General features: G+C 34.1%; 1 protein-coding gene and 1 non-coding gene across 3 annotated transcripts in view; both read left to right on the top strand.

The window, feature by feature from the left end:
• Positions 1-25,529, top strand: part of LOC126968881 (neural-cadherin) — a 499,877-nt gene that overhangs the window by 230,522 nt on the left and 243,826 nt on the right. The gene's annotated exons all lie outside the window — the stretch shown is intronic.
• Trnas-gga (transfer RNA serine (anticodon GGA)) lies at positions 22,593-22,666 on the top strand. Its single transcript has one exon. It is a non-coding gene; the product is annotated as a tRNA-Ser (tRNA).

Here is a 25,529-nt window from a genome sequence, read left to right as displayed (position 1 = left end):
ATATTAAACAGTACAAATTAAGTTTGTAAGACTTAGGCCCTGTTTCACAATGTACAAGTTAAGTTACGAATAAGCTACTTGCGACTTATCTATCGAATAAAGACAAAGTTTGGTTTCACAATGTATAAATAGTATTAAATAAGTGTTAACCAGCACATGAAGTGCTTGTTAAGTTATAGGATGGATCTAACAGCAGTTATTTATATACAATATAATATGTTATGTTAGCCAAACATGGGTGCACACAAAGAAAATTAAACATTGATTACTTACAACACAACATCCCATGGAGAGAAATATATTGATGCTCAGAAAGATACATAAAATCTGTAACAAAACTATCAGTGAAAAAACCAACCTAACAGATGTCCTAGAACATGCACTAAAAATGAACTGGCAATAGGCAGGACAAATCCATGGCTCCCGCGGGATTTGTGAAAAACTGAAATTCACGTCGATGATCCATAACTATATCAATAGTAGGTTTAGTTTGCCATAGCAATTTTCCTCGAATTATAATTTAATTTAATTAATAACAAGGATTCATATAATATGTTGAACGGGAGCGAAAACGGGAATCGGAACTGGAATAGGACATGAGATAATCTTCAATTCCAAACTAGCTTATTATTTAAAAATGAAACTCTTTATCTACGCAGACGAAGTCGCGGCATAAGCTAGTATATAAATAAAATTGAAGTGCCTGTTTGTAATGTCAAAATAACAGCTTCCTACTAACGGCATATGAATGCTTACACCACAGAGTAGGAATGGATACTTACGCAATATAAATATATAATAATATAATATTGACAAACTCTTACACAAATATCTTGCCCCAAACTAGGCATAGCCTGTACTATGGGCGCAAGACAACGATATATTTAATACACTATACTTACTTAAACATACACAAATACATATAAAATCCATGACTCTGAAACATTCATAATCATCATATAAATGATTGCACCTACCGCAATTCGAACCGCTCGGTAGGCAGGGTCACTAACCACTGTGCTATAGAGGTCGTCTATAAATGTATCCGAAAATATTCTAGCAATCTGTTTGTTCCGAATTAATATCCAAAACGGCTGCACGGATCATAACAGGATCAGGTAGCTTCTATTGGCAGCAGTTAATTTTGCTTCTCTTATTTCTATAAATTGTTATGGAAAATTCTTTTACCGTTATTTCAGAATATTAATAACAGTTTTTCGCAAAATATTGTATCTAGGAAATTATGAACGAAAGAATATCACGTTTATAAATAAAATGAAATTTTGAACCCCACTTCATCCTTTGCACAGAATGCTAGATTATGGGTACAACAACGGCTACTTTTTCTGCCGTGAAGCAGTAATGTTTAATCATTACTGTGTTTCGGTCTGAAGGGCGCTGGAGCTAGTGAAATTACTGGGCAAATGACTTAACTTAACATCCTATGTCTCAAGGTACGAGCGCAATTGTAGTGCCACTCAGAATTTTTGGGCTTATCAATTACCATCAGTTGAACGTCCTGCTCGTCTCGTCCATAATTGTCATAAATAATTATACGATAGTTTAAGAAAAAAATCTAAGAACTACACAACGACCCAATAGGATGACATTCTCAAAGGAAACAAAGCCTATTGTTATCGACATAAGTATAAAATCGGATTTCATACAGTGGACTGGGCAACATGAAAGGGCCCTTATTGGTTTATTAGTGTCAGACGAGCACAAGCATCTAATTCCAGTAAAATCGTTGAATAAATAAATTGTATTTGATGATTACGCCAATAGCATGTCTCATGTGAGATAATACAATTCTGCATATAATAATATATTTTTATACACATTCCTTAGAAAATGCACTCGCTGTTATAATTTATCTAAACTCTTAGATAATTTATACGTCTCTCGCTGTTAGACAACCGATAAAAATAGGCCAGGAGTATTAGTTTAGTGTACGTGACAAGCTACGTCTTACACTCGGGATTTGTATGATACTTTGTAGAGGTTAATTCTAAACTCAATTTCGACATTTTCACAGCTGTCTTAAAACAGTTACAGTGTCTATTTACATATAAATGATCTAAGTCTAAACTTTATTCAACCGGATTCAGTGTAATTATACTACACATATACAACCATATTATATCACATCTATCTATGATCGGAATCAAATATTTCATCTAAAGGGCTTAGAAGGACCCCTAGGTTAGGGTCACCGATTAAGATTTCATTGAGAAACATTTAGAACAACGGTAAGTAATCAGTAACTCCATCTTTCAGCACCAGCAATATATGTAGTTGAAAATATCCATGTCATCTCAACATGTGAGGTTATGAAATTTGTAATACCTTTGCCGTCTTATAAAAAAAACATGTAAAGCCACACTATAGAGGCAACTCCACACTTATATTGTATGGTTTGCAAGATTTAGCATAATTCAAATTCATTTTTTTCCAAATAGGACTTCACTTATTGATTGTCAAAAACTACCACCTATTCGAAATAGTGCGCCTCAGACCTGAGAAGAAGGGGCGCATGAAACTCAGTGGGCTTTTTTGTATAAAAATATTGATCGCAATGTAAAATCGTACAATAAAAAATTATAATTAAATAGCCTGAGGGTGTTCGCTCCACTCCTAGTCTGTGGTATCATTCAGAAAATCATTTATGTTATAATAACCTTTAACACACAAACGTTTATTAACCATTCATTTTAATTTCATATCACATGTGTTTTGTACGTTTTCTGGGATCATGTTATATAAGACTTACTAACTCGACTTAATCGAGTAGAAGGCATAACAAGTTTATGTTTGCTTCTGAATCCATTATAGAGACAATAATTATTGAAACGTCTAGATGTGTGAAATTTATCAATAATTTTGAAGAATCCATTTTCAACTTCGATGAAAATTATAGTCAAGAAATCTATCTTTGATTCCACGCTGCCGCATATGAGTTGTAATATTAAATTTACTATAGCCACCAGTAAAGTTCAACTTTTAAGTTATTACACAGAGATAATCTACAAAGTTGCGTTTCATCGATAGCTATAACTAAGTAGTGTGCCCAAGTTTGTAACGACGTTAAGAACATAATATAAGTTTGGCCGTAAAGTGTAACAGCTGCATGGGAAGTAATGATTCCGTCCAATTCAGGCAGAATAAGATGTTGGGGCGGTTTTGGATTGCGGAAATAAGGAAAAAACTCGTGGGATAAGATAAACATTGTTGCGGGGAACTACAAAAAATCTTTGTATATTCGCTGAGTGTCTTTGCCGTAAGATTGAATCTAAAATTCAATCATCATGCCTTCAGTGATTTTTTAGTTTTAATGGCAGATGATGACAAATGGTATGATGGTATGTAATCACCGCAGCCCATACTCTTTTCTAACCAGAGGAATCACAAAGTATTGCCGATGTTATGAAGCATCACATAAACGTACATATAAATTCGATAACCGATAACACATTCGTACGTGGTGAATGAGAATCGAACGGGGGCGGTGAGAGCATGTACTGTGGGTACAAGACAATGACATATTTAATACAATATACTTACTTCAACATATATAAATACATATATACATCCATGTCTTGGAAACAAACATTCATATTCATCATATAAATTATTGCACCTACCGGGATTCGAACCCGTGACCTCTAGCTCAGTAGGTAGGGTCGCTAGGGGTCGTCATCGAATCAAGGTGTAATTGTTGTAATTCCGTGTGGTAAGAAAGTTTATTAACTAAATTTCTATCAATATTCACAAATGAAAAATACTTTGGAAAAACGCATGGCTGATTTCTGCCTTTGTTACACTAAACGCCATTAAAGTTAATTATAAACCGCGGCGATACATTACTAAAACACCTACCATCAAATAAGCCTAATGCTTGTCCGGTAATATTTACATTACAATATCGATAGATTTCAACTTTACAAAAACTGAGCAATTGCTTCTGGACAGAAAACTCCGATAAAATTTAATTATATTAAAAGATTCCTTGACGTAAGCCCTGGCCATTACGACAAAAATGTAATCTAGCTCGTATAAGTAATTGGTTTTTGCGTGCCATTTCCTCAAGAGAGTTTAATTGATTCCGTATTCACTTTTAACAGAAATAACTGCTTATAACTTGTTTCCGTTCTATTTACAGATACTTAAATAATTTCATAATATAATTCCCTTAGATCCTACACTAGTATGATTGTTTTTGGAACCCAATCCGCAAAATCAATATTTACTGCAGTTATCGAATCTGTCGGATATAGAATGACGGATATTAAAAAAGTTACGAATAATTTTAAGATGTGCATTGTGCATGAACCTCTAAGCTGCATATGAAGTCCTGCTACATGTTGCTAAGATGACACATGATTTCAACCGCTATGAAAGATATTACCATCACCGCTACCATATTTATGTTCTCCTGGTGTCTGTTAAGTAATACGTCGTGCGCATGACGTCAGAATATATTAAGGTATTCTCGCTTCATACTTCTCTTCTCTTCTTCAACTATGATCGCCTGGTACCAAAACACTGTATAATGCTTCTTATCTCATTTTCTCCCACGTTAAATCTTATAAATTTATGACACATAAATTCCTGTCTCATTCTCTCGCCAGCTGAATCCCATACATTTATTTACCTGTTTGTGTCTCTATCGTCTCGCTTTTTCGTTTCATTGAGTTTAAATTCACAACCATTCTAAAGAAGTTTCACTTCAAAAATTTTAAATTAAAATAGTCACAAGATAGACACCGATGAATCTACTAAATGTAGATACTAGGTAGCGTGTAGGTAGATAGTTTATTGCTTAGACTTAAATTGCGTTCAAGAGAGATAGAAAGGAAAAGCGAATGTATTGTTTCTGTAACGGATTTTGATGGACATGTCTTAAAAAGTATTACTTACTTAGTATATATTAGTTACTTAGTATAATTTTGAATATTAAACGACAAACACAAATCAACATTTGCCATTCATTATCGGGCTGTCGGGTTGTCTACTTGCTACCTTATTCTTAGTCTATCGTTTATACATTACAGCAGATGAGAACTTACACCGGTTTTATTATTATTCGACGCCGAGGAAAGTTAAAAAGATGATTAAATGTGTATAAAAGCTAATGTTTTATTTATTTGAAAATATCAGTTGCCATTTGATTATACCTTCAATTTATAGAAGGTTACAAACTTCTATGTTAATAATAAGAAAGCAAGATAAAGTAAGAATAACAAACATAAGAAAGAAAACAAAAATGTAGTGTGGAAAAACAATTAGGCACTTTAAAATGGCGTTGTACAGGACATGTGATAAGAAGCAAACAAGATAAATGGACAAAAGACATTATAGAGTGATATCCAAGATATGGAAAAAGAATAGAGGAACACAAACGATACGATGGGAAGATGATTTCAAAAAGATTGCTGGACATGGAGAAGAACAACTTACGACAGGAAAATGTGGAAAGATCTGGAGGAGGCCTATGTCGGCGGGCAAGCGAGCGATGATTAGCATTAGATATAGTATATATTAGTTATATATAATATAATAATAATCATTTAGTATATTAAATAAAAAATGAATCTTTTTTATTTGCTTGCAAAAAAGGCTTCATTCATTCATTCACAACTTTCTATAAACAACAGTTCAAGAAATTAAATCTACAGAATGTCTACACACAGAATTAGTGATATTGCGATATATTAATTTAAACCTGCAAGTCAAGCTTTCTCCTTTATAAAGCTTCAATCGATTTCTAAATGTAATTTCCGTCTCAGTCGTCCATTTCCAATAGAAAAATACATGAGGAAACTTAACAACACAACATTACTAAGAAATTCTTATTATGTCATATTATTTAATACGATTCGATGCAGTTCGAATATTGTGTGTAAAAGTGGATCTGAATCTGGATTTTTTTTACGAAAATAAGGGTCGAGACGAGCAGGATTGATAGTAATTGATACGCCCTACCCATTAGAATGCAGTCCCGCTCAGGATTATTGAAAAACTCAGAAATTCTGAGAAGCATTACAATTGCGCTCGTCTCCTTGAGACATATTGTTAACAAGATGTTAAATCTCATTTGCCCAGTAAAATCAATAGCTACGGCGCCCTTCAGGTCGAAACACAGGAATGTTTACATATTACTGCTTCAAGGCAGAAATAGGCGCCGTTATGGTACCCATAATCTAGCCGGCTTCCTGTGCAAAGGAGCCTCCTACTGGTAAATAAATATATGTGAAAAATCCTTCATAGTAAACGATGTGAAATGCAAATTCCCAATAAACTATTAGTGCTAAAATTATTTGCCTTCCATACGAATAAAAGTTCAACTTCTGGTGGTCAATCAGCGAAAGGAAAATTCGGTAAAAGCAGTTAATAAAAGTTTTTTTAATCGGCGATTCCATTTTTGGAATCCTACAAACTCGAACACAATATCTTAAATTTCTGTAGTTAAATTAGAGCCGGATGTTAACAAGTTAAATTTTTGGATCAAGTTAACAACTAGATTTTAAAATACCAATTGGTAAATTATGCGCTTAATAAATAATATTATACATGTGAATATGAAGTTGTGTGTTTATTTGTTAAGCTTCCAGGCCTAAATTACTCAATCGATCATCATAATCAAAATCCCTATGCATACTTAGCAGGATGCTAACTGGGCACTGTCGCCTAAATAAGCACCTCAGTAAGGTTGGAATAAAAAATGAAAGAACTTGTAGATTTTGCCTCATCCCCTCTGCAATTGCGGCCCACTAATGCATAAGCGTAACACCATCCTTGGCGACTACACCTTGCTGTTTGTAATACTCGCGTCAAGAAGATACTACGGTTCGTAGATGCGGCAGGGCTTGACTACGAGCTATAAATATGAGTGACGAACACAATAGTTCAATTCTGGAGGCGGTGTTACTAGGACTGATAAGGACTAGCCAAATAGCCAAATAATAATAATAATAGGATATGATATCCATATTGATAAAAGCACAGCGGCAAATTCTGATTTCAATAATGATACCAAATTCATTCTTTGCAACCCTGAGAACCATGGACAGATTCACTTTGCTACATTGATAATTTTGACCATCTTGGATTTTAAAAATTACGCAATTCACAGTCTGATATTTCGTGAACCTTTGAAATGAAATATTTCTTTCAATAGCTGGGTAAAGGGATATTAAAATTTCGGGGATAAAATATACCCTATGTTTTCATCTAAAGTAAAGTAAAGTATTAATTTATTCATGACAACACAAAACGTTACATACATAATAAAATTAACAAATTTAAAAATACACCCACTCAGCATTTTTTGGAATTGAAATAAGGATCACCCCAATTCCAACACTGATTTTCAGTAGGTACCTAGCAAGTCGACCTGTTGACAGCAGCTGTAGACAACACGGTTCCTTTATTTATAGGTCTTAAAAGTGACCGTCTACAAATATTACAAAAAGAGAAGAAACTAAACTAAGCTAGATTGAATTTAACGGGAGTTTTAAAAGATTTTTTTTTTATTTTATCAAAATAAATAGGGTATATTTTGTTTTTTTTTATTATTATTATTGAAGCTGTTTATTTATATATATTTATATGTATTGTATATTTATTATGATTATTATTATTTTTGTGCCTCTAAACACTTTTGTTTCTCTAATAGAAAAGATTTAAGTTTGTTTTTAAAAGAGAACAAACTTTTTTGATGTTTAATAGGTGGCGGCAAATCATTCCAGCATTTGGAGGCGCTGTATTTAAAGCTACCCCTAAATGCTGCTGTACCGTGTAGAGGCACTTCGAGGAGAATTTTACCGTGACGCGTCTGATAACTCTCATTTGAGTCCGACAACCACTTAAGCCTTTTATATAGGTAAAATGGTATTCTATATTTAACCACACTAAAAAGTAACGAGGCAAAATGTAGCTGAGGTGGCGGCAAATCATTCCAGCATTTGGAGGCGCTGTATTTAAAGCTACCCATAAATGCTGCTGTACCGTGTAGAGGCACTTCGAGGAGAATTTTACCGTGACGCGTCTGATAACTCTCATTTGAGTCCGACAACCACTTAAGCCTTTTATATAGGTAAAATGGTATTCTATATTTAACCACACTAAAAAGTAACGAGGCAAAATGTAGCTGCCTACGAAACTCCATCTTCATTATGTTGTTGGTGTTCAAAAAGGGTGTTATGTGTGCGCGGTAAAGAACATCGTAACAAAATCTTGTGCAAGCATTTTGTACCCTTTGTATAAGTTTTTTTGAAGATTCGGTAAAGTAACTTTAGCCTATAAAAACAATTTTTTGGCGACACCAAGAATATGGTTTTGAAATCGCAAGGATTCGTCAAATATAACTCGAAGGTTGCGCCCTTCAGAGACTGTCTGTTTGTACTCCATTTACAAAAAGTTGTTTACTTGATGATGACTGCCTAATATCATATATTTTGTTTTTTTTCGCATTTAATTCAATTCATTCATCTGTACCCCTGCCAAGGTGTGTGAAAAAAATCACCATAAACAATAAAGTATTGACGGATTAAAAGCTTGACAAAACTGAAAACAAGCAAACTCATTGTACATTTTTTATATATTTACGAAAACGCTGTCTTTAAGATATAAAAAATAATGTATAGTGGAATTCTGTAACTTATATAGGTCTACAGAAAAGTCGGGTATGGCATATGCCTATTTCTTAAGGATAAGCTACTATATCCATTTTAATATTTGAAATTTTATTTATTTTAAATTTAATTATAAAGCGGTAATGTAAAAGCTGTTAACACAAATACGATATTAATCCATTTTATTAAGTACCTACCACATATTATAAAAATACCGTGAAATACGTTTTTTATTTCAATTTTCACTTATTAACTTTAATCCCGAATACTAACATCATTCTTTTTTTATTGTCTGCGAGTTAATAATAATATTAGTAAGAATGATATTGTTAGTTTCACAGCAATTACAAACTATCAGTAATTAGTCGCCATTCAGCAAGACAATAGTACACTATGCATTCTTTGTGGCGATACAATAGAACTCTTATAATTACAACGGTTAGTACTTTTGCTCGTAGAGGCTTGGAATATATGCGGTCTTGAACAAAATTTACACGTTAGCAAATGAACAACTATTACTATTGACTATCGGTTTTTTTACTAACAACTTGTACACTTGTTCACGTACTACATGTCACAAATATAAATATTAGCATCACTAACTGCAAGTTTGTCCTTTATTTTTATGAATTTGTCAATAATATTTCATAAGATCACGAATGATTTCGTAAAATATGCTTCCTTTTTTATGGAATGGGAGGACAAACGAGAGTACGGGTCATCTGGTGTTAAGTGATCACCGCCGCCCACAATCTCTTGCAACACCAGAGGAATCACTGGAGCGTTGCCGGCAAAAACCCCGATATTAGGCGTCGCGTGGAGAGTTGAATTCAAAATTCCATAACGGCAAGAAGTGAAAAGTGAGGTCCTTCTAAATATTGTATTTCACATTTTGGAAAATAAAAAGTGTATAGTTACGTCTTAGTTTTTTGTAGACTGGACCAGTGAGAGCCGCATAACAGTACCAACAAATTATGCAATGAACTTCCTTATGCCGTGTGATTCCTCTAATATTCTAAGAGAGTAAGGGTCGTAGTGATTCCTTAACATCAAGTGACACCTATATCGTTGCCCTCCATTCCCAGCCAAGCGAAACTCTCTAAAAAAAAAGCGATTCACTCGATTGTATGTAACGTGCAGTCATTGATAGATTAACAGATGACGACTATAATCTTGTAAAAAACGGAGATAGTCGAAATCCACCACGTCTTAAGCCTTATCGGCATACCGTAATTACTAATATTTCAAACTTATGTCAAGTCACTACATATTTCATAGTAAACTAAATTTAAATTTTTACTTACGCAGTCTCGCCTTTTATTATGTAGCTTTTACTACTTTCATTTATGTATATTTACGTAGTATTTAGTAAAAAATGTACTGTAGTCTTACTTTATTTTAGTTTTGCCAAGATATTGTACTTCCAGCGCGGGAAGCTGAGGTTCAAAATGCTCTTATGAATTATGATAGATGGCTTCGATTATGATTGATTCGTCTTGAACCACATTTATCTAGTTCGAAGTAGTTTCAAATATTCGTCATATAACTTATTATATGACGAAACTTATATAGACGAGTACTTATACTCTACCAGCAGATAACGTCTTATAATAAATAATAATATGGATTTGATATTTTATTTAAAAGAATTGGAAGCTGTAGATACTGCCAATAGAAGAGAAAACTTAAAGTATAAAAATTTGAAATAACATAATGCTTAAAAACAATAAAATTATTAATTTCAATTTCTTTTTAAAATTTATTCTCAATAAACAATATTACAACAATGTACAGTATTACACAGTTGAACAAAGCAAACAGAATTTTATAACGAGGCGGTAATCGAACGATTAGCTCAGTGATTTAGAGCACCGGCACGGAACGCCGCAGGTCGTGGGTTCGAATCCCGCATCGTTCATAAAGTTTTGTTTTTCAAATTTTATTTGTGTATTAATCCTAGAAGTGAGGGTTATCACTTTAAAAACATTACAAAATGCACAGTATAATAATATACACATTGAACTTTTCACTAAATCGATTCAATTTCACTTATAAGATATACACAGCAGTCTTGTTGCATAATACGTCAGATGTATAGCTACAGATATACTGCTTTAAGTAGTTTAGTGACGCAAAGTCACGAGATTTCACTCATCCAAAAAGTGTCTAACTATATAATATATTTATAAGTATTTATTTTTTTATTTCATGTATATCGGTGACGCGAGCCCATAAGTTTTTCCCCTACCAAAAAAGTGCCAATGTGAAGTGAAGTTTTTACTTCAGAAATATTTGGCGAGTTTAGGTAAAATATTCGCGGTGATATTACACAGACTTGTCCGTACTTCATACTTTATCATGTCGCGTTGGGACCGTGGACGCTCTGACAGCCGACAGGGTTATGAAGTTGACCACACATTTCATATTATATTCCAACTCAAATAACGTATGTACATACATTGGCGTAGAAGTTTAATATAACTTCATGATTTAGTTCTCAATTGGCTATGGTTCTCATGAGGTAAACAATGTTTGGACTGGACAATTTGAATGTTTTATCAAAATGTACTAAACCGACTTCAAAAAAAAGACGGTATGAGTTCGAAGCAAATCTGGTTTACCATTATCGATCAGTATCAAACAAATAATCTTTTTTGTTTATGACAACAAGGGAGGAGACGAGCAGGACGTCAGATGATGGTGATTTATTCCGCCGCTAAGGATTCTTGAAAAACTGAGCATTACAACTGCACTCGTCACTTTTTTTTTCCCCAGTAATTTCAGTAGCTACGACGCCCTTCCGACCGAAACATAATAATGCTCTCACATTATTGCTTCACGGCAGAAATAGGCGCTGTTGTGGTACCCTAAATCTAGCCGTCATCCGGTGCAAAGGAGCCTCCTACTGGTAAAAATTTAATTAAATTGTTTTTTAGTCTGCATATTGCTTCAAAACTTTGATTTGAGCTTATGTGATACTTCGTACTAGTAGTGCACTAATTTAAACTCAAAATCATAATATTATCATTTATAATAAAACTGATTGAATATTTTGAATTACTTTATATAAGGTATTAGCCCGTAGATGGGTTGTAGATGGAGCCACAACCTGAGAGTTGAACAAGACAAACCATGATTTACATGCCTCACTCGTCCAGTTGGTAAAAGCACTCGGTCGGAATCCGAGAAGTTCGAGTCCCGCATCGTTCATAAGTTTTGGCAACAAACTTAATTTGTGCAAATAATCCCAGAAGTAAGGGACTTTAGGAGAGTCACTTTAAAAATATTAAATTGTTGAGTCTTAAATATATTTAACTTTATCTATACTCTATAATATGTCAGTGATTGTGCTTAAGTAACCTCCCTTTTTATAATAAAAACAGGCCAAAATCCAAAAATGGAAGAACAGGTATAATAAAATAACTTATATTACTGTTAAATATTGCCATGTCCCAGACTACAATTAAGTTAGGTTAAATTTAATTTTATCCTAAGTAAACTAATTTACTTGAAAGCAACATATCAGTGTATGAATGTAGTAATCTAATATTTAGACGCCAGTAATTGGGCTGGGTGGAAGGAGATTGTGGCTATATGTGCAAGTAAATTGTGTTTAATACGAGACTGTTCATTCTCAGGTAGGGTATTGTGAATGTGTACAACAAAAGGCTCACTTTTCCTCGGCTTATTACTAGATCTAATTAGACTGACTGGGTTTACTTCTTCATGGTCCACTTGTATCGAATCTGCGGCAGCACTAATGGTAACAATGTTGGATGTACACTCACAAATATAATAATACTATAGCGGTAAACTTTACTAACTAATTATATTCGAATTCAAATATTTTTTATTGAAGTTATACTTCTTTAGGCGCGTTATGAAAAAATTATGAGAGTGAAATTTTAAGATGTGCGCGCTTCACTGTAACACAAAAGTAACAGGGTGAAGTTGGTTCCGAACATTTTCTGACTTTTGCGGCATTCGTTATTTTTTTTTGGGTTCAAGGGTTCAAGCCCATACAGCCGTATTCGTTATTTAATAATTAATTGTCAAAGCCATCTTTGCAAGATTTTTACAATATCGTTCTTTCTACAAACGTAGAATAGCTATTAAAATAAATAATTTTAAGGATTTTTGCTTTGTTACGCTAAAGAAGTATAACTTCTTGCGTGCAAACATAAGTACACACACACTTTTTTTTCAAAATAGGATTTAAAATCACCTTTGAATGACGTAATGTAACTGACGACCCGATAGCCGAGTGGCTCCGTAAAATCTTCTCGTCCCAAATACCACAGTATCTGAAGACGAAGGTTTTCAACCAGTGTGTGTTTTGCCAGTGATAAATTACGGAAGGCAGACGTGGTCGCTAACTGTTGGCCTCATGAGGAAGCTCATTGTCGCTCAGAGGGCAATGGAGAGGGCTATGCTCGGAGTTTCCCTGCGAGGTCGAATTACAAATGAGGAGATCCGTAGAGAACCAAAGTAACCGACAAAGTTCAGATGCTTGCGACCACCTACCATAAGACGTAGTGTTGGTAGGCCCCCCACAACATATGGCGACGCTCTGGTTAATATCGCCGGAATAACTTGGATGATGGCAGCGCTGGATCGATCGTCGTGGCGATCTTTGGGGTAGGCCTTTGTCCAGCAGTGGACGTCTTCCAGCTGAAATTATGAGCCAAGTGGTTAGTGACCCTTTCTACTAAGCTAGAGGTCCCGGTAGTTAAAAACATTAATAGAATGAATTAAAAAGTTTGTTTCCGTGTCATGGATGTTTATATGTATATTTTATGAAATATTTTCATCAGCATAATCATTTTTAATTTGTTTCTATGTCGCTTAAAGTCCATAAAGTCAAAATCAGTCGATAAATAATATATGTCAATAAAAAAGCCGATATAAATAAAATGTATTACTTACAAACAGTGCAGTTTGCCAAACAATTAAAGGAATGTAATTATCGTTTTATTGACTTGCAACCAATGAGAGCTGCTTCCGAATCTCTTATTTACATTGTCTGAATAAACATTATTGTTAACGTTCTTTAAACCAATATGGCTGTTTCCGTTACCACTGAACTTATAATATTGAACGAATGTTTTCATTGTGATATTAAGGCGCTGTCATAACTCAATATCCACAAAAATTTGTTTCTTACGGCCGTTCCCAATATTCAGTCTATCTCTTACTTGAGATAAAAATCGTAACTATCGTTGACATTACTGTCCCAACAAACTTATCGAAGGTAACTCACCTTATCCGTACACACTGTCTGTCAATGGGAGGACGTATAGCTTACCAGCGATAGAAGTTTGTATGGAAATTGCAATTCACGCGTCCCGATATAAGGCGATAAGATTGACTTATCGGGTATATTGGGACAGCTTCAGATTATTGACAGCTAATTACTGACAGTAGAAGGTAGTAGTATATTGGGAACGGCCGTTAGAGAGTCGATTAAAATATAAAGAAATGAAAATATTCCGACGCAAAAAATACAGTGCACAAAGAACGAATTAAAGAAAATTTTAAACCGAATAGAATGTTTATATATAATTTGGAATATCCAACAAAAAATTTGGAAGTTGCTTCCCAAAAATAAACTTTGAAGTCAAAAATCTCCCAATTTTCAGCTATTACAACATTCTTTTTTTTTAAAGAATTTAATAGATTTAGTACTTTTATAAAACTTCAAATATTTGAGTTTAATACGTAAATTTTGAATAAACAAAAGAAAATCAGTAAAATAAATGCCCATTTGCATCAACACAAATATTGAAGGGTTGGTTGTAGCATTTTTTTATGAAATAAGGGACGAAACGAGCAGGAGCTGATGGTAATTAATACGCCCTGCCCATTACAATGCAGTGCCGCTCAGGATTCTTGAAAAATCCCAAATATTCTGAGCGGCACTACAAATGCGCTCGTCTCCTTGAGACATAAGATGTTAAGTCTTATTTGCCCAATAATTTCACTAGCTACGGCGCCCTTCAGACCGAAACACAGTAATGCTCACACATTACTGCTTCACGGCAGAAATAGGCGCCGTTGTGGTACCCATAATCTAGCCGGCATCCTGTGCAAAGGAGCCTCACACTGGTAAAGTACCATTTACAATCCTAGTCAGTCTGCGCCTTAAACATATTATTAGTCATGTCCATTTGCTAACGTTTCTAATGTACATTACTTAGTAACTGTAGATGAATTAATAATGGCCGACTTCGGTTTGTACTCTATTTCGTGTTTGTTCTAACGTTAAGTCATGTTAACGTAGGTCTACTATTGTTTTGTTACATAAATATTGTTGTATTCTCAGCATAATAGACCTAGACCCTACTGTTCTTTATTTTGTAAAAAAGTTGCAAATAAATTCAAGCGCTTTCTGCAACAAATGAGCCTCTCCTGTAGGCAAACATTGTAAAAGTCTTTTTTTCTGCTGTTCTGCAATATTTATAGTATTTTAATGTTATATCATATTCAATTTCTATGCCTATTCAAATATTTTGTTCAATGCTTCACATTTCTGCTTACGGCAGTTCCCAATATTCAGTCTATCTCTTACTTAAGATAAAAATTGTAACTATCGTTGACTTTTCTGTCCCAATAAACTTATCGACGGTAACTAACCTTATCCGAACACGCTGTCTAACAATGGGACGACGTATAGCTTACCAGCGATAGAAGTTTGTATGGAAATTGTAATTCACGCGTCCCAATAATAAGGCGATAAGAATGCCTTATCGGGTATATTGGGACAGCTTCAGATTATTGACAGCTAATTACTGAAAGTAGCAGTAATATATCTCTATCTATAGATAGTACATTGAAAACGACTGTTATTGATAGTCGGAATCTACCGACCCTTCTAAAAATATAATATACTCGCTGACTCGCAAGCACCTTATTGGGAATAATGTAGTAAGTAAAGCCATCGGAAATTAATGATTTTATAATATGTAGTAATATGCTGATAGGATTAATATCGTATTTGTGTAAATAGTTTCTACATGTCCACTTTATAATTGCCAATTTTTATAATATTAAAATGGATATATTATGCAGTCCTTAAGAGATAGATATATGCCATCGCGGACTTTTCCGTAGAACTACATGTAAGATACACAATCCACGATACAGTATTTTGTTATATCTCAATGGATTTTGACAGCGTTTTCGTGGAAAGCTCTCAGACGGCTTATCTTATCTTATCGTTAATGTATACAAAGTATGTAGAAAAACTAAACAAATTATACTCTCAAACCCTTTCTTGAGAATCACGCTATGGCAACTCTTAGATGCTAGTGTGCGTGCCATCTTGACACTCAATACATCTTTCAAATTTAGTTACATACGCTTCGTGTTATTTTACATTGAAATCTATACACAAAATACTTACTGATGATATGTGATCCCAGTGTCTTTCTTATTTCTTGTCGTATTATTTTTACAAAGTTTTACCCGGAATTTTAGTTTCAATTATTAGCAAAGTATAACAGAATATGTGATACGTCAACGTAACATATTGTTCGAGACTAGCTCGAGTACGCCCACTTGGGCGTAGTATTAGTTGCTGCACTTTGCACCTGCGGTGTCTAGTTCGCAGCGGAGACCAATCCCTAATCAAAGGCTATAAGCAATTCAAATGAAGTGTTTTAGATTCCTTGTTACATTGTTGACAAACGGAAGTAAGTTTAATTTACTGAGTGACTCCAAAGGTTTTATCACAGCTATTTTCTATCTGATTTACGGACTTAGGAATGAATAAAACACAGTTTTTACTACTTTCCGAAGCACCATGGAGACTTCTTCAAAACAAAGCTAATCAATTTTTGTTGAAAAAAATGTAGAGACTTGTACAGTTTTATTTCTTTGGTTATTTGTGGCTATGAAACAAAATCACTTAAATAAAACGTATTTTATTTATTTGGTCAGTTTTTAATAATAGTGGTGATTTTTGAACTGAGTTTTATTAATAGAAATGATAAATGTTATTAACATTCTACCCTTGAATAAGTTCCTTTTTAAACTATATTGGATCAATGCTTATGACTATATTTAAAATACTTAATTGAATAATAAAATTACAATTTTCTTTATTTACTATTAAATATTTACAAAGGAGCTTAATATCTAATTAATAAAAGCATTTAACAATTAATTAGTCCTTATAATTATGTCAGATCAGATCAGATATGAAAATTTATTTCTATAACCCTATCTACGAGTTGGGAACTTAATTGGAAATGTTTAAAATTACTTTATATATCTAAACAAACATGATGAGTTTTCTCAACATCAGACCTCAATAGGATTTAACCAAAGGTTGTTAATATCATGGTTGTTTAAGTAAAATTATTAACAATTTGTTACTTTTTTAAGTGATTACACTCACTTCTGGGATTAATTACACAAATTAAATTTGAAAACAATGTTCATTACTATAATATTTTCAAATTTAATTTGTCTAAAATTATTATTAATTTGCATTTAATAGTATTATACTGAACCTATTCGAAAAATTCTTTCCCTGTTGGGAAGCTACACTATCCCCGTGTCAAAACAGGTCATATTTTATTTTCAGAAAATTTAGAGATCCTTGCTTAAATTCCAATAATTTAAATTTAACCCAAGGTGTAAGAAAATTACCTAAAATATTATTTACATCGCGTGCGCACTAGCGGCTACAGTATGTGTTATATAAGTGTTCTTTAATTTAAAAAAAATAATGGAAATGTCGCTATTTCTGCTATATCTGCTAGTTAAATATAAAGTAGTTAAAAAAACTTTAAGTAAAATTTATATTCATATAACATTTTCTAAGTAAATGAAGGTTTGTAAGCATATCATGTTAAGACACTTGATGCATTATATAAATTAATATAATAACATTTTGCGCTGCAAATGCTGTAGATAGCAATTTTGTGCACAGCTGCGGCACGGTACCTTTGTGTGAGGCAAAACGAAAATGAAGTCTAATAATATTTTCACTGACTGTGTGACAATTAAAAGTACGTCGCGACACATGGGACAGTTCTCGTTTTATGGTACGGGGGATTTATTATTCGAGCGGAATATAACTTTGTTCTGTTTTCGTAACTAGCTTTTTCGGCACGTGTCTAAGCTACCGTGTCGGTTAACTTTAAATTACGTGTTTGAGGACTGTGGAGGTAAAAACATTATCAATCCAAAATGTCACCATGTTTATCAGTGGGAGGCTCCTTTGCACAGAATGCCGGCTAGATTATGGGTACCACACAGCGCCGCAGTAATGTGTAAGCATTACTGTGTTTCGGTCTATAGGGCACCGTAGCTAGTGAAATTACCGGGCAAATGAGACTTAACATCTTATGTCTCAAGGTGACCAGCGAAGTTGTAGTGCCTTTTAGAATTTTTGGGGTTTTTCAAAAATCTTGAGCGGTGCATGCAGTGGCATTGAAATGGACAGGGCGTATCAATTACCATCAGCTAAACGTCCTGTTTGTCTCGTCCTTTATTGTTATAAAAATAACTTAAAAATTCTGCTAATAAATACTAAATGATAATAAGGAAATAATAGTTTTCAATATTAATAAATTATATGTCATATACGAGATATGAATATAATCTACATTTTCTTTCTCTCTGTAATGTATTACATGTGTACAGACCCAACATTGAAATTTAATAGTGTTTATTCATCCCACGTTCGATTTGAATGTTAGGAGAAAACAAGGGACGAGACATTTTATGGATTGAGTTTTTGTTTGTGAAATATATCAAATAGTTCTTGTTATAATGGAGCGATGTCCTTTGTTCTAAACTATTTTTAAAATTATTTATAAGGGATTTATATCATGTAGTTTTGTAATTTAACACATGATGAAGCCACAACCTGTAAGTTGAACAAGACACATGATTTATCAACGATACGTCACTCAAACGGTTGGCTCAGTTTAAGAGCGCTCGCACGGAACGCGACAGATTCTGTTTACAAATTTAATTTGTTTAATTAATCCCCGAAGTGAATCACTTTAACAAATTGTTATGATAAGTATTATTATAATAAGTATTCGCGTTTTGTTACTAATCTCATTTCACTTCTCGGTTACGAACCCTAATATCCTCATCATCTTCAATTAATTCGTCAATCCTTGAAACTTAAACAAAAAATTTTTATATGAAAATGGGTTTTTAAATCACTTACTGAACGACCCACTCGAAAAGTTCCCTCCTTCGTAAGTGAATCATCAACGAAATAATCCCTCAAACCTGAAAAAACTGGGACAAGAATGTGGCGACCCCATTGAAATTATGAAATCAACAGTATAACCAGATTTCTTGGCTTTGCGTTGAGGTATAAGGGAAAATATCACGGGTAGTGTTCGGAGAGGTTGTTCAACTTGATACTAGTTCTCAAATTTCACCAGCACACATTCCCTCAAAATACGTAATTTCACCCGCATTCCGTTCGCGTCTTACATTACACATTCGTGTGTTTCTTAAGAAATTATTTCCTCGCACAGCCGATTTGTGCTATCATCCGCTGAAGTAATGTCCATGCTTCGCTGAATCGCTTTATCCGAAACAATATTTATATTAAACCTTTAAACTGCACATGAAGTCCTAGTACATATTGCTAGGATTACACATTATTTCAACCGCTATGAAAGACATTACTATTACTGCTACCATATTTATATTCTCCTGGTGTCTATGTTGTAATACGTCGAGCGCATGACGTCAGAATATATTAAGGTATACTCACGTCATACATAAGACAATTTTTCTTCAACTATGATCTCCTGGTACGAAAACACTGTATAGTGCTTCTTATCTTACCTGCTTGTGTTTCTATCGTCTTGCTTTTTCGTTTCATCGAGTTTCAAATCACAACGATTCTAAAGAAGTTTCACATCAAAAAAATCTTACATTATACCCATACCCAATGATACTTTGATGAAACTAATACGGTGTCCGTGGCACAAAAAGCTGAGTACTGCGAGCATTATATAAGATCTATTTGTAGCTTGAACTGTAAAATACATTAGTGGAGTCGGAAAAGGAAACAGACGTCAGAGGACTTCTTGAAAAATTAAATCGCATTAAGTGAGGTCTTAAGTGCTAGACCATTAGAGCTGTTGAGTTTCACAATCGTTTAGCCGTGTACAGCTAAGTCAATACTATTTCGTAGCATGTTTGGTGCCGTTTTAGACATAACAAAATTGTATCGGCTTAATAGCCAAACAAGTATGTTATAAAATATTAAAAGCTGACCCAACAGACACTGTTGTTTATAAATTGATATGGATTAATATCGTATTTGTGTAAACCGCTTTTATGTAACCGCTTCATTATAATTGTCAATTTCTTAAAGTATTAATAATATATTGTGTGCTATGCTTTAAAGATAGACATATGCCATCGCCGACTTTTTTATAGAACTACATAAGATACACATTTTTTTTCATTTTCATTGTTTTGTTATATCTCAAAGGGTTTTCGTTGATAGCTCCTAGGTGGCTTATTTTTTCCGACACCTCCTACAAATATCGTTAATATATACAAAAATATATGCAAAATCTTAATAAAGTATATACTATAACCTTCCTCGAGAACCACGCTATCCATTGGTCTAAACAGCACAAAATCGGTGTTATATTTTTTAAGTTTTTCGTGAACCGACAGACAGACGCAGATATAGACTTTGTTTTATAATATGTACTGTTATTATAAATTAATAGAATATACTACATTATTTCTGAAGCTAACGAAGTGATTTTAAGATTTATTTATATTCTTTGTAATTGTAATTATTATGACGGGTACTCACGATATAAATTTTATTATTTTGGTGCCGATATTTCAATCCAATAGCATGAATCGTGGTCGCGGCGGAACTCTTTATTTCTTACAACTTATATTCCTCTTGTATATTATTTCTAATGAACATAATATTGTGTTTTGTTGGATTTTATAGCAACGAAATGATTTACGGTAATCATAGGATTGTAATATTTTGGTACGTGAGTTTTTTAAAGTTACAAATCCAAGTCAGCTCAAATGAAGTCGACGGCAAAGTGTGAGAGACAGGCGTCTCACTATACATTCTTATAAACCACTCACAACTACTCACATTCACGGAAAGCTCTTGACTACTCGGAGCTGAGAAGTGTTACACAAGATCTCATGAATTTCATTCATTCTTTGTCCGTCTCGGGCCACATTTCAATTATAATACATTTACGATACTCGAACAATTGTGTAGTGCTATTTTTGAATTCAATTTCGATTGATTCGTTTTGTGTGAAATTGGTTTAAAGTTTGCAGCCAAATGCATGAGGATTTATTGAATTTTTGTACAATTTTTATCCAATCGCAAAATTTTCGATTTATTTTGCGCTTTGTACCAACTGCGTACTTAGCAATCATTACCAGTGGGAGGCTCCTTTGCACAGGAAGCCGGCTAGATTATGGGTACCACAATGGGGCCTATTTCAGTAATGTGTAAACATTCGTTTGCGTTTCGGTCTGAAGGGCGATGTGGCTAGTGAAATAACTGAGCAAATGAAACATCTTATGTCTCAAGGTGACGAGCGCAATTGTAGTACCGCTGAGAAATTTTGGGCATTTCAAGAATCCTGAGCGGCACTCCATTGTAATGGGCAGGGCGTATCAATTACCATCAGCTGAACGTCCTGCTCGTCTCGTCCCATATTTTCATATAAAAATACTTAATGTCCTGTAAAGATTTGTACCACACCTTATTCTATACAAGGAAATATGAGTCTCAGTACTAATTCTAATACAAAACTTACTTAATATGAACAATAACGAATGTAAAAATACAGTAAAAATTACACGCGTTTTAATCCTTTAAAGAAAGCGGCCAAGTGCGAGTCGGCCTCGCCCATGAAGGGTTCTGTAGCAGTAATTAACATTATATAAAAGTTCTTGTAGTTCCTTGTAACTTTATTCGATGTTTTAATAATTGTGTATTTAAAAAAAAACTACTTGTAGATCTCGTTCAAACCAATTTTTGGTGGAAGTTTGCATGGTTTTGTACTTCTTTTTTTTAGTTTTATTATTCTCTTATTTTAGAAGTAACAGGGGGGGGGATACATCTTACTACTTGTAATTGTCTTCGTGCAAACTATACAGAGTAGAAAAAAATATGATATTAGAAACCTCAATATCATTTTTGAAGACAGTTTGTTGAAAAATTATTTTTTCTAAATTATTGTTTTTTTTTTTTCTATTTTTGTGTGATATCTTAACACGGTTCACAGAATGCATCTACTTGCTAAGTTTCAACAGTATAGATCTTATAGTTACGGGAAAAAGTGGCTGGACATACGGACAGCCAGACATACAGACAGACATGACGAATCCTTACGGGTTCCGTTATTTGCCATTTGGCTATGGAACCCTACAAAGTGTCAAACAAAGAAAATATTATATGACCTGTATTGACTCAGAAGAGGATATTAAATCTAATAAGAACTTAACGCAATTAAGGCTTATACATAAATATCTATACCCATATTGTTAAGGAAAGAGTTTTAATCGAAAATCGTAAAATTACTGCAAAGCCATCTACATTACATGAGAACTGTATTTTCTGCTTTTAGCTTGAATTTGCACACTCCGTTCAAACCAGTTTAATGGACAGACTAGTAAAATGTGTACTATTTTCCAAGTCTCCGCTTACTCAGCTCTAATTTGTTCCACGAGAACAGTATTTACGTCAAAGATTATATTATGCAAGGCGTTAACACTTCGATAAATCCGAGATCTAAAGTAACTAGGTACATCATAAAAAAAAGTTTGATACTCATCACTGTAAAATATTTATACAATAAACAATTAGTTATGTTCATAGAGTGATAAACCTCACTTCTGATATTAATTACACATATAAAATTTGAAAAGAAAGTTGAACAAAGCATACAAGATTTTATCAACGATGCGTAACTCGGCCGGTTAGCTCAGTTGGTGAGAGCTCTCGCACGGAACGCGAGAGGCTGCGGGTTCGAGTCCCGCATCGGTCATTAAATGTTATTCAAATTTTATTTATGTATTTACATAATGTTTTATATATGTGTGTACACATGTATGTAGACAGCTTAATATTTATAGAGAAGCTACAGAGATACGTTTTAAACAGAGTCCGTTGAAATTGCATTATAGAAAATTTTTTTTGTTTTATGTCCTTTTGTTTGTAGGTAATTATCCCTCTCCATTTCATCATTGAATCCAATTATTTTAAACTATTTCCCTATTGTCCTCTAACTTAACTCTACTTCAATCAACACAGGCCGTCACAAACAGTAAGCGACCTTTCTAGACTACTGCAGCCTTTGGGGAACGATGCTGGATGTTGCAGAATCCGATCCCGTTAACCAGCCTCACTCTTGCATTCCGTAAGCTTTTTGCAGTGGTGTTTCCATAACCTCACACCTGTAGTAAACAGGTCCTCATCCAAATATTCATTCCCGTTTGATCAAAAGGCTTATTAATTGTGATTGGTTATATTCAGCTAAAAAGGCACACTTGTATTAAACCTGGTTCGTTGAAGTGGCCGATCAAAGACAAGGGCTTTGTAGTCTTCGTTTTATTGAAATTGAACGTTCAAAAGATGTAAATTTCTACATTAAATTCAATCCGACATATTTATTTCAACATCCATTCACAATTTGACACGGAGCACAGCCGGGTTTATCCGAATTAGATTAAGTTTAGACTCGCACTTGTGAATGCAATGTTTCAACGCGCAGAGATCCGTCGAGGCGGCGAAACATCCCATTGGATTTATTGAAACCTTTATTGCAACACAACCGGGCGTAGAACTGTGATGTTTCTTTTCTGAAACTGTTCCTAAACGAAATAAAAGTAACACTTTTCCTATTTGCTCAGATATTGGCGGTTGACTGAATGCACTCGGGAGTGAAACCTATTTTGTTTTAAAGTAAAAACAGTATAACGGTAGCAACAAAACTGCACAGCCAGGTAACAGGTTCGTTGAAAATATGCGGTGGTTTATGTAAATCTTTTCACTGAAATTCGTTGGCGCTTTTATATTCCACGTCACTGGCGTCATTCTGGATTATTCCGCGCCATTTATTTTCATTTATGTCTTTGTGAAATGACCACATATTATGATAAACATTGAGCAGAACAGCCGCGTTGGTTTATCATTTAAAATTTTATTGTGGAATTATTCTGAAAACCTGAGTGCATCGTGTTGACTTCCTCCTCATTACGGCGAGACCAAATTTAAAATGTTCGTGTGTGTGTGTGTACAGATGTGTTAGTGAGTTACGGTCGTTCCCATTATTCAGTCTATCTCCGGTTGTGGCCTATTTGAGATAAAAATCGTGACCATCGTTGACTTTTCTACTGTCCCAAAAAACTTATCGACGCTTTAATTTTAACTCACCTTATCTGTACACGCTGTCTGTCAATAGGAGGACGTATAGCTTACCAGCGATAGAAGTTTGTATGGAAATCGCAATTCAGGCGTCCCAATAATGACTTATCGGGTATATTGGGACAGCTTCAGATTATTGACAGCTAATTTCTGACAGTAAAAGGTAGTAATTTATCTCACAATCTATAGATAGTATAGTCAATCCCTATGACAAAATATTGACGAACAGCGTCATATTCACATATACAATATTTTATTTTCTAACACATATTTTTTTAATAAATATTATCTTTAGAATATAGAGTTTTTACTACGCATATAAAATGTAATATTTAGTATTTTAGTGCATATGTTCTACGAAAATAATGTACTATTGAAGAATCAGTAATTATCTGTGAAATATTTCTTTCGCTGGATTGTTGTTATATACCATTATATTTTTTAATTAATATCCGTTGAAACACAGAACAAAAATGATAAAAACACTAAAATTAAAACGCAGTCCAATTTGACAGGAGACTAATGGACACTAAATTGTTTTCATGATCGATTTCATGGTCTTCATGGTGTCTGACTCACAACTAGGTTTTTATGTGAGGATAGTTATCTCACTTTCACACAGGGTTCGTCTATTAAGCTAGTATACAAAGTTTATGGTTAACTAACGGCCGTTCCCAATCACCAGTGGGAGGCTCCTTTGCACAGGATGCCGGCTAGATTATTGGTACCACAACGGCTCCTATTTTTACCGTGAAGCAATTATGTGTAAACATTACTGAGTTTCGGTCTGAAGGGCGCCGTAGCTAGTGAAATTACTGGGCAAATTAGACTTAAAATCTTATGTCTCAAGGTGACAAGCGCAGTTGTAGTGCCACTTAAAATTTTTGGGGTTTTTCAGGAATCCTGAGCGGCACTGCATTGTAAAGGGCAGGGCGGTTCAATTACCATAAGCTGGACGTCCTGCTCGTCTTGTCCCTTATTTTCATTAAAAAAATACTATCTACAGATAGAGATTAATTACAACCTTCTACTGTCAGTAATTAGCTGTCAATAATCTGAAGCTGTCCCAATATACCCGATAAGTCAGTTTTATCGCCTTATATTGGGACGCGTGAATTGCAATTTCCATACAAACTTTACATCGCTGGTACTACGTCATCCCATTGACAGACAACGTGCATGTATTAGGTGAGTTTCCGTTGATAAGTTTATTAGGACAGAAAAGTCAACGGTTTTTATCTCAAGTAAGAGATAGACTGAATATTGGGAACGGCCGTAATAGGTTTATTGTATTGATAGGTGCTACAATTACATTTGATGGTATGTATCGCTTATCTCATAACACACTGTATATTAAGTGCAATCCTACTACTTGATGCTACGGTCGATATGAGGACTGGCTACGCTGTAGAGCTTATAATTTAATCATCGAAGTGATTAGATAAGAATGTACTTCGTGGGAACGCTTAGATGGATAACCCTTC

This window comes from Leptidea sinapis, chromosome 17, assembly GCF_905404315.1.
Source record: "Leptidea sinapis chromosome 17, ilLepSina1.1, whole genome shotgun sequence".
NCBI lineage: Eukaryota > Metazoa > Arthropoda > Insecta > Lepidoptera > Pieridae > Leptidea > Leptidea sinapis.
Note: the sequence above shows the minus strand (reverse complement) of the source record. Positions and strands in the feature narration are given on the sequence as shown.